Consider the following 10010-nt stretch of genomic DNA (forward strand, 5'->3'; position numbering starts at 1 on the left):
TTTTAATCAGTTTACTTGACTTTCTCATGAAAATGTTCATATTTTTTATAAATTCATCATTTGTAATAAAAGACTTTGTCTCTCCTTTTTTTTTTGTTTCGTTTTGTCTTTGTCCCCCCCCCTCCCATCCCACGGTGGTTTTTTTCATCGTCTTTAATCAGTCCCCTCCATCCGAGGAAGTCTTGCTGTTCTCTTTGACCACAGTGTGTACGTTAACCGAGATTAGGCTGCTGCAAGAGTCCTTGAATTCCCATCACCCCCCGCCCCCTCTCCGTCATTATTTGACACCGTGTCTCTGGCCAAACCCTGGTTTGGAGAGCGGGGAGCAGCCAGGGGTTTGTGGTCGGTTCGGATAACGTGCGCTTTAAGTAGATTGTTTGGACCTCAGGTTAAGGCTGCAGCCACAGGCCTTGATGTTTCTGTTTCAGCCAACGCTTTGTGTTTTATCCGCCATCCCACTCAGAGATTCGCACGTTAAATCTCTCAGCCTCCTCCAAAAGCGCCAGGAATTTATAGGTTTTTAATAACAGGCGCGTACGACGGAGCATTATAATAATCTCCTATCAGGTTGTGGATAATGTCGAACGAGGAATGCAGGGGGTGGGGGGGCCTGAATACTGATCGTTTTCGAAGCATCGCAATATTTATTTTCCCTCCCTTGAATAAAATTTAAAGATGTTATTGCATCCCTGGATCAGGTTTGATTTCAGAGGCCTCCACACTTATTTGCATTGGAATTGCTTTCTTTTCACGCCCACACTTCACGTGTTCCCATTGTCCATGACCTGCTCCAAAGCAAACATGTTTCCCCTCTCTGTATTTATTTGATGTGCTGATTTCTGCTGCCCATGCAGAGAGAAGAAGAATATATAAAAAAAAAAAAGCGCAGAAAGAGAGACGGGGAGAGAGAGAGAAGTCTGTCAGACCAACATCTGAGAAGCTGGAGTTTAGTCATTCAGGGCAAAGGCTTTGTAGACTCTGTTGTTTCTGCAGAAGGTGCAGAGGAGTCATTACTATTGCAGCGTTACATCCAAGCTGCATGCTCATTTATATACATCTAAAGACGTGCATGCGATGTTTTTTTATATGTACCGCCTTTGTGGCCGTGCCGTGCTGCGAGTAAAAGCCTCCGTGTGCTTCGGTCACACCTGGTTGTTTTAACAAGTTGCAAAACCAGAGAGGTTCTGCTGTGGACTCTGTCTGAAGAAAAAGAAGAAGACGACGACGAAGAAGAAGGGATGCGTCATTGCCTCCTCTTCCCTTGGTCCACATTTTGATCAGAGACACAAAAATATAGGGGCTGTCCTTTTGCACATGTACAGTGTCTTGCAGTATTATTCATACCATTTGAACTGTTTCCTCATTTTGCTGTGCTGCAGCCACAGTCATCAGTGTTTGTCTCGAATCGCTTTGCGCTGAAGCGACTAGCGTGGCTTCCTGCCAGATTGCCGAGATATCGTAAATTCCATCAACTCTGTCCAGTTCCCTTATCTCTGCTAAATAAAAGCATGCCCACAGCACAATGCTGCCCACACTGTGTTCAATTATATCTCCAGTGGTAGTTCCCCTTCCACCCCCACAGTGGTTTGCATCATGGCCAAAATAGCTTAATTTTGGATTCATTTGACATGAACACATTCTTTCACCCGTGTCACTTCATAAGTGTAAAACCTTTGTAGCTTTAACATGACAAAGTGTGGAAAAGATTAATAGACCGTGCAGTGTGTCCCAAAGAATGAGGTACCAATTTGTTATGGGCCTTAGTGGACTGTGTCTAACTATTTATTCACTGTGGATTAGTATTATTTACCTTTTACTCACTAATGAAGTCTTTATGATTACCCAGAATAAAAAAAATTATGCATTCTTACCCATAAAATCAGTCTTGTTGCTATGGTGGCTAAAGTATGTATAAGAACAGACTAATATTCGGGTAAATGCATTTATAGTAAATAGTGTTGAAAACGTGGAATTATGCTTTCTTATTGCAATTTTTTTTTTTTTTTTTAGATCTGACAGTTAAAGTATTTCCCAAAAAGGCATAAGTGAGAATTTAATTATCTTTCAGTTTGTGGTTATGAGTGCAAGGTGTTCCACGTTTTAAGAATAAAATTAAGATTTATATCTTCTTGATCCTTCTATAAGTAATAAGAAGGTGTAAAAGTGAATTTATAAATGTCGGCTAAAAAAGCATCGCCTTGATGATTGTAAGGAGGCAGATAGGGTTTGATCATCATGTTGTTTTAAAGTTCAAATTTCCAAAGAAAAGCAGATAAACAGACAGAAAAGGCACTGGTTCTTGATTGAACGTTGCCTTTGTTGCCAAAAAATAAATATGATCCACAGCATCAACGGTGGCAGATTCGTCCTCAGGTCTCTGTGCACCAGAACGTTTGGAGAAGGTTATTCCTTAATGGAAGCAACACCATGAGGTCAAGAGAGCTAAATCAGAAACATTATAAGGGTTTAAATGTCAAAGAGCTCTGAGTTTAAGTGAAGATGTGGTCTGAGAAGTCAAACATTTGAAAAGACATCACATTTTTAATCAAATCTAGCGTGGCTCGATAGCAAATAGCGCCTTGTGCTAACTTTGCCCGTCTGCTCCGCCATCGTCAGACAACGAGACGAACAGTTTGTTAGAAACATCCAGACCCATTAAGGTTTACAGCTGCTGATACCGGAGATCTAAAACTGTTTTCTGTTGGCTTATTAGGCAGACTCCTGCTTTGCTCATTGACACCCAAACAGGATTCAGTCATAACCTCTCCTTTAATCTGTGACATAGTTTCAGTCTAATTGATTGTCTACCGCCAAAATTACCTCCATAATTGTGCTTGTGTAAATACGAGCCTTGAATGTCATTTCCACAGAGCCGCCACGGCCCCATTAAGGATCAAAGCCTTCGCTTCCTCTCCGTTATCTCCACATCAGACAGTGGACTGTTGTCCAAGGGCCGTCAGCGAGCTCCAAAGGTCTGCACTCGTCTACTGTTTGCTCACTTTTCACGGTGCTAGAATCTAACGGCGCCTGGCCAAACTTTTTCACAGGGTGTTACAATTACAGCTACAGCCAGAATGTATTTTATTGGTATTTTATGTGATGGATCAAGAAAAACAAAACGAAACAAAAAAAAAGGTACATGTGTTACATCTCTGCCGGCTGCCACATCTTTTTTACCCAATGTTCTTTGAAGCTCAGCCAGATTAGATGGATGCCATCTATGACGATTCAAGTTTATCTGTGTCTGCAGAGTACTCTGACACTGCTCTCAAGTAAGAGTAGCACTACTTTAACATATTCGTCCTAGAAATAAGAAGTTTTTTGGTAAAAAAAAAATGATACGCAAGTACTGAGTAACTCATCTTAAGATCTGATTTGTTATTTAAAAATGATGTCATCTGATGTACAAAAATATAGATTTATGTGAATTTAGAGACCAAAATAAAGTAATATGTAAGTAACGAACACAGACTGAAGAAACACTCTTCCAAATCATTTTTTTTTTAAACCAATTCTTAAGTAATGTGTAAATGCATCATTTTCTTGGGTCTCCAAATGGCACAAAATGTCGAGCAGATAGAAAATAACAGTAAAAGAGCAAAGCTTTTTCATGAACAAGAGGGCTCACTTTGACAAACTGTAGGCATGAGTTTGTGTCTCGTGTGTTTTTTGTTTAAAATAAGATCCTTCTTCATTCAGTGAAGCTACTCGTGACATTTTACTCAAGTAAATATAAAAAGTATGGTGGATTAAAACTACTCCTATAAGTATTTGGGGTTTTTTTTACAAGAAGTTACTTAAGTAAATGTAACTGAGTAAATATTCCTACTTGGCTCTTCTAGTTGCAAATTCTGAATTGGATTTAGGCCCAGACTTTGACTGGGCCGTTCTGAAAAAGACATATCCTTTGATCCAGATCATTGTCTAGCAGCTCTGTTTGCATGTTTATGAAATTCTTTCAGCTTCTAACCGGTTTTCTTCTAGGATTGCCTTGTATTTAGATTAAAAAGTGCTTAGTGAGATCTTCGATGCTTGGAACAGTGTTTTATGTCCTAAACTTTCTTTAAATGTTCTTTGTCCCTGACCTGTCTGTTGAGTTCCTTAGATTTCATGATGCTTCTGATGTTCTCTGGAACATCTGGATTTATGCTGAGAATAAATTATGCGCAGATTAGCTCCTTTAAAATACATGTGGTGACTGGTTGCCATGGATTTTATTTGGGGGTTTCAGAATACAGGGAGCGGAATCCGAATCCACGTCGCATTTTTCGTGCTCTTTGTTCACTAAGGTTTGTGTTTTTAGCACAACAGAAGTTTAATGGATAATTCTGCAAAGCCCTAGAGGTTAGCTTCAAGTTGTGATGCCGGATCATCTTTTTTAATTCAGAAAATTTTAAAGTCATGCATGAATATGAGCCGTAAGTGTGTTTGGATGATAGATGAAGTTTTTCTGAAACATTTAAACCAGAGTTTCATTGATTGTCTTTATCATAGAGTATTCATACATGAAGATGTGGAGCATGGCGAATTTTTTACTTTTTATTTTTTTTAGAGCAATCTCTGCTGCTCCTCCCCTCCTCTTGTGAGGTTTAAACATGTGACGTGTGGATATGTGCACCTCAGTCCCGTGACAGGCTCCTGGGATTGACTGTACATCAGCAGATGATTGACAAAGTCATCGTTTGCGCGAGCGTGCGTGCCGCTGGATCTTTTTATAGAGCTTTTGTTCTGAGTCAGACCCCAGGAAGCTGGTGTGCTCGGCTGCAGCAACGCTGCTTGCATATTTAAAACCTGTTTATCGCCAGCACTTCACACAGCACCCGCTACACATTCCTGTGTTTGTGTCGTCTTTCTCCGTTTCTGTCTTGTCTCGCTCTTTGTTGACATGGTATTTATGAGGCGTTCTTTTCCCCTCTCTCTCTTTTCCCAGTCCTGTCACTCAAACACAACAGGGGCTATGAAACAGCGATGGCTTTGAGTGATCTGAGGACAAGTGGGTTAGAGGCTATACAGACTCTGTGAAGAAGGCGCAGCAGGTTGTGTTTTTTTGTGATTGTGGCAGAAATCCGCCATCAGATGATGTGGGCTGAGCAGAGGGACAGAGGCGTTCAAGACAGTGTGGGAGGTTTGTCTGCATCTCTGACCCTCTGTCTATGTCTTTTTTATTTATCTCACTCAGTGTCTGCTTCTAATGTGGCTGCGGATACGCAGACCACAGGGACATCCATCCATCTGTCCGTCCTAATGACAGCTGAAAATGCTTCTGTCTGTCTGTTCTTAGCCAGACCTTTAAAGCTGATGCAGTTAACCTCGGCCTCTCTAAAACCTCAGTTTGATCAGACACCTTCAGCGCCACCTCACCGAGCCGCGCTGAGCCACCGAATGTGTCCATTGCCGATGCTGTGGACTCCCACATAGTCTTGCTGTTTTGCGTTTAGATTGAAGAGAAGTTTGTTTTCGGTTTAAAATGCAAATACAGCATAACTTATGTAAACAAGTGGAAAGATTTTCTGCAGGTTTTCGGCCTGAGTGACACGATGAAGATATTTAGGGAAAGTGTTGGCACAGGATCTCACAAAAGCATCATTCCAATTCTTTTTTTTTATCATTTAATAAAGTTATATAACAGTGGATTTTATTTAACAGGCAACAAAAAGTTATATAATTGTTTTTAATGCAATTTTTTTTTTCAATTTTCTTTTTACCTACTCAGCAATAACATCCAGGATGAGGAAGAAATAGCTTGTGGTTTTTTGCCAAAGACAAAAAATTGCTAATATCTCACACCACTCCATTTTGTTCACATTTTGTGAAGAAGGATGTTGTGCTCATGTGTTCTTCAGAGGTATACGTGTTGCTCCCCAGTCGAATCGAGTCCACCGGACTATCAGCTGTGCTATTGGGCCAAATTTGGTCCATTTTTCAATTAAGTTTTACGCAAAATTCTTTCAAGGGCCACAAATGGTTCCACTCCTAAGATAAATACTTCTTTTGCTTCCAACTCTTCCATGGGTGTGTTGCAGTGTTATGTTTCCCCTGCAACACATACCATCTAGGCCAAAAAGATTTGTTCTCGCTGGACCCGAGAACACTCTTCTGCATGATTCTTGTGTCTCCTTCCTCAAAGGCATCGTCTTTATCTTCTCCATGTGTAACCTTACATGGGACTTCTTATCTCTTTCTTCCATAAAGGCCAGACTTGTTAAGTGCATGGGGCAACAGGAAGTATCAAAAAAAAGATACAAATCTGGCCTCTGATGTGTGGGCAAGCGAGTTAATCACCTTTCCTAGTTGGAAGGAGGAGGTTAGGAAGAAGCCCAATGGGGTTACGGTGATAGATTAAGGATGAGTGAAGGAGTCCAGGTTAAGACTGATTCAGAGACAAATTGCTGTCCTGTCAAGCATGGCAGAACTGGGGCGTCTGGCCTGTGAAGTGCCTGCATGGTGCTTGACTGCGAGCAGCAAAGGAAATAAAAGTCATTACTGTCAGTGTGGAGTGAGCTTCATGGCCCAAACGGGATTAGACAGTGCATCCGACATTGTTTCTATACATTGGTAGACTTAAAAGTCAAGCGCAAAATGGGATTAAAACGAGGGGAAAAAACCAATAAATAACCTTCAACACCCACCAAACCCCCCCTTCTTCTGCTGCTGCCTTGTATTTCTTCTGTGCCTTATTTCCCTACCAATTCCTTTCCTTTTTCATGTCTCATTCGCACTGTCTTCTCTTTCACCTGTCTCCCTTCCAATTCCACTCTCTTTGACACGTTTATCTTCGTCTTCTTCCATCTTTCACACTCTCATCCCCCATTATCAGAATTTACAGGTGAGGCGCCGGCTGCCGCTCGCTCTCACCGCTTTCTGTTTGACAAAAAAAAAGAAAGAAAGAGAAAACATCCTTCTGGGGCCAATTGGCGCCTGAAATCCAACTTCATTCCCCTCAAACTGAACCCTTTCGAAAACAAACCCCCTGCACCACTGGCTCTTTTATTCCCCACTTCTTCCTATTTCAAAACAGCCCCCATAACATACTTGCGAATTGTTGCCCTTCCTTAACTTTTAAGGCTATTATGCACCATGTCCGACTTCAAAGCCTGTCTTAACTCCACACTTTAATTGTATCTTCCCCAACCCGCTGCGTACCATTTGATTCTGCTGACAACAGCACTTCTCCCTCTCTTCTCGCCCCATATTTCTCATGCCAGCCTTTGGTCCTGGCTTAAGTTGACCCATTGCACCATCACCATCACCATCACAGCTCCTCTCATCAGCTTTAGAGCCTTTTGTCCCCCCTGTTGTTACTCACTTTGAAGAGGTAGTCTTCCATTTCCTCTCTCTCAGCAGTCGATTGTCTCCCGGGGTGTGTACACACCAAACAAACTTGAAACAGTAACCCCCTGTCCTGCACTGGCAGACTCCTACTCTTTCTTTATCTTCTCTATGAGCAAGCTGACTTCCTCCTCATGGCTCTGGTTGATAATTGCCATAAGCTTCCCTCTTGGTTTCATTTTCCATTGTCCTCCCCCAAATTCTTGGCGCTGGCTCGAGATAAAGGGATGAGCACTTCAAAGGGGTTGCTGCGAAGAGTTTAACCCCCAAGCCGAAAAGGAACAGCACACAATACTGTAATTGAGAGCGAGTTACTGATCACAGAGCTGCAGCACAGAGAGGACGGCATGCCGAGGGGAGTGTTTATGGCTACCACTGAGGCGGCCGGCAGCAGTAGCGACAGGTTGGAGGCTACTTGGTCGTAAAAACCTCCACCTATCAAAGCTATCTGATTGTTTTTAATCTGATACGTCTGTCAGTGAAGGTGTGGGTCCCCTTGTGACTCACGGTCATGTATTTCATGTGATGTATCAGTAGATGCTCCTGGAAAAAAAATAAATTAGCCACTATCGTGAAGACCAAGGAACACAGCAGACAGGGCAGAGAAGAAGTTTTGGAGAAGTTTAATGCAGAATAAAAAGCAATATTCCAGATGTTTAACATGTCACATAGATCTGTTCAATCCATTACCTACAAAACAAACTAATGTGGAGCAACAGCACACCTATCAAGACATGGTAGCCACCTTACTCTTGTGAGAGCATTGAACAGAGAAGCAGCCAGGAGGCTCATAGTCACTCACTCTATCGTGAAGGGTGACCATGTGCAAATTTGTGTGCTAGAATGGCCCAGTCAAAGTCCAGATAAAAAAATTGTACTTAATATAAAGGGCCAAATTATGTGAGATGTATTAATATTTTGAGATTTTTATGAATATAAAAAATATTCAAGTATTTGAAAAATTATAAAACTATGATTGATTTTTTGGGGGAAACATGGATTTATTGACGAGGGGACAAACTAAACTTAGTATGCATCAATTTATGCCTGCTAATATATAAGATTACTATTCATTTACTGTATTTTTCATTAGTAAATTAATTTTTCCTCATTGCATAGGGAACCAAAACTGGCTGCAGCCCAGGGATCCACATCCCTGTGGATCCGGCCCTGGTTAGAAGGTTTTCTTACAAAACGTTGATTCAGGAAGGTTGTATACAAATGCAGGCTACATTTTTCAGACTTTTTTTTTTGTTAGAACAAACTTTCACTTCTCAGTTATGAACTACTTTTTTTTTTTACCCTACGTTTTTTTAGGTTTTAAAATCCTAAAACCTTACGTTAAACTCTGTGTTTATAATATGATAAAATGTGAAAAGGTTGAGGGAGGATGAATGTTTTTACAAGGCCCTCTTTGATGCACACAAGAAAAGACTCGCCTACATGTGATTTATATGTCCCTTTCTCTTCTCTGTTTGTAGGAAGTCAGAGCTTGACCTGTCCCTGTAATAAAATCTCCCTATAAACGGAGAGTAACATCCCATAACCTCTCTCTCCTTGAAGCACTCTTTTCAAACGTCTTTTTATAGGGGAAGAAACCAAGGACAACCCAGGTCCCAGGCCGGGCAAAGACCTGGGGTCAGCTCCTGAGGGACAGCAGGGGGGACCTGACCCGCACGGACCTCCCATGAACCGTGCGGGGAGCTGACAAGGCAGGACATGAGGGCCCGACTGGCCCCAGGTACTGGCAGGGGGTCCCCACCATCACCATGGAGATGGTTTTCACCCTGGCGTGTTTACTGTCAGAGGTCAGCCTGGGCCCTTCAAAGTTAACAAAGGCTGACATTGTCTGGGCAGGACTCCGAATATTAGCTGGATGTGCAGATAGTTTTTATGAGATAAACTTAGTTTGTGTAGGCTTGTTTCTCTCATCTGCGAGTCGCACAGCTCTTCTTTTACTCCACGCCAAACTGATGTTTTATATTTTCTGATCAGACGAGCTTTCCTACAAACTCTTGATGGTTGCTCAAGCTCAAATACCACAAGCTGTTGCTCTTTAGCTTGGGACAGTAAGTTTGATGTGTCTCTTTTTGTTGTTCAGAATGAGAGAGAGCAGAGAGAGAGTTTGAAGGCAATGAAGTGTCCTTTGAACGATGAGTAATCCCAGCGTCACCGTTGCCCTTTGCAAGAGAAATTTCCCTTTTATTATCCTTGATGGGAAGGGAGGCATCAAGGGAGAAAGTTTCACAGCACCTTTAACAAATGGGTTGATCAAAGCGCTTGCCGTCTTTGTACTGTACTTTTCGGATCCGTGTCTACTGAGACTAAAAAGGACCCAGAAGCACCTACTGACGCTCTTTTAAGAATGTATCCAGTCATGGCGAAACAAAGGCTCCCCTGTGGTGGCCCTTTAAAAGCTGCACAGATCCAACCAAAATGCTGTTGATGCTGGTCATATTATCTGCAGTTAAAGTTATGAATAAATCAGAGCTATTGAGAGGAGTGAATCATGTGCTTAGATGAAATACCATTGTGTATGGCAAGCATTTGAGCATTTATTCTATACCTTCAATATTGAGATTTTCCTCTACAAGTTTGTTTTTAGGAAGATAAAAGACCACGTGGTTCTAAGTTGAACTGGGTTGGAACCCAATCTTTTTTCATACTTTATATATATATTA

The 10010-nt window shown here is 41.7% G+C and overlaps 1 protein-coding gene across 1 annotated transcript in view; it reads left to right on the plus strand.

The window, feature by feature from the left end:
• The first annotated feature begins 8659 nt into the window (after positions 1-8659).
• LOC103141624 (axin-2-like) overlaps positions 8660-10010 on the plus strand; it is a 23917-nt gene continuing 22566 nt past the window's right edge. Inside the window, exon 1 of the mRNA XM_016674017.1 lies at positions 8660-9070. The gene's annotated coding sequence lies outside the window, so the exon portion shown is untranslated. The remainder of the gene's footprint in view (positions 9071-10010) is intronic.

This window comes from Poecilia formosa, unplaced genomic scaffold, assembly GCF_000485575.1.
Source record: "Poecilia formosa unplaced genomic scaffold, Poecilia_formosa-5.1.2 Scaffold88, whole genome shotgun sequence".
NCBI lineage: Eukaryota > Metazoa > Chordata > Actinopteri > Cyprinodontiformes > Poeciliidae > Poecilia > Poecilia formosa.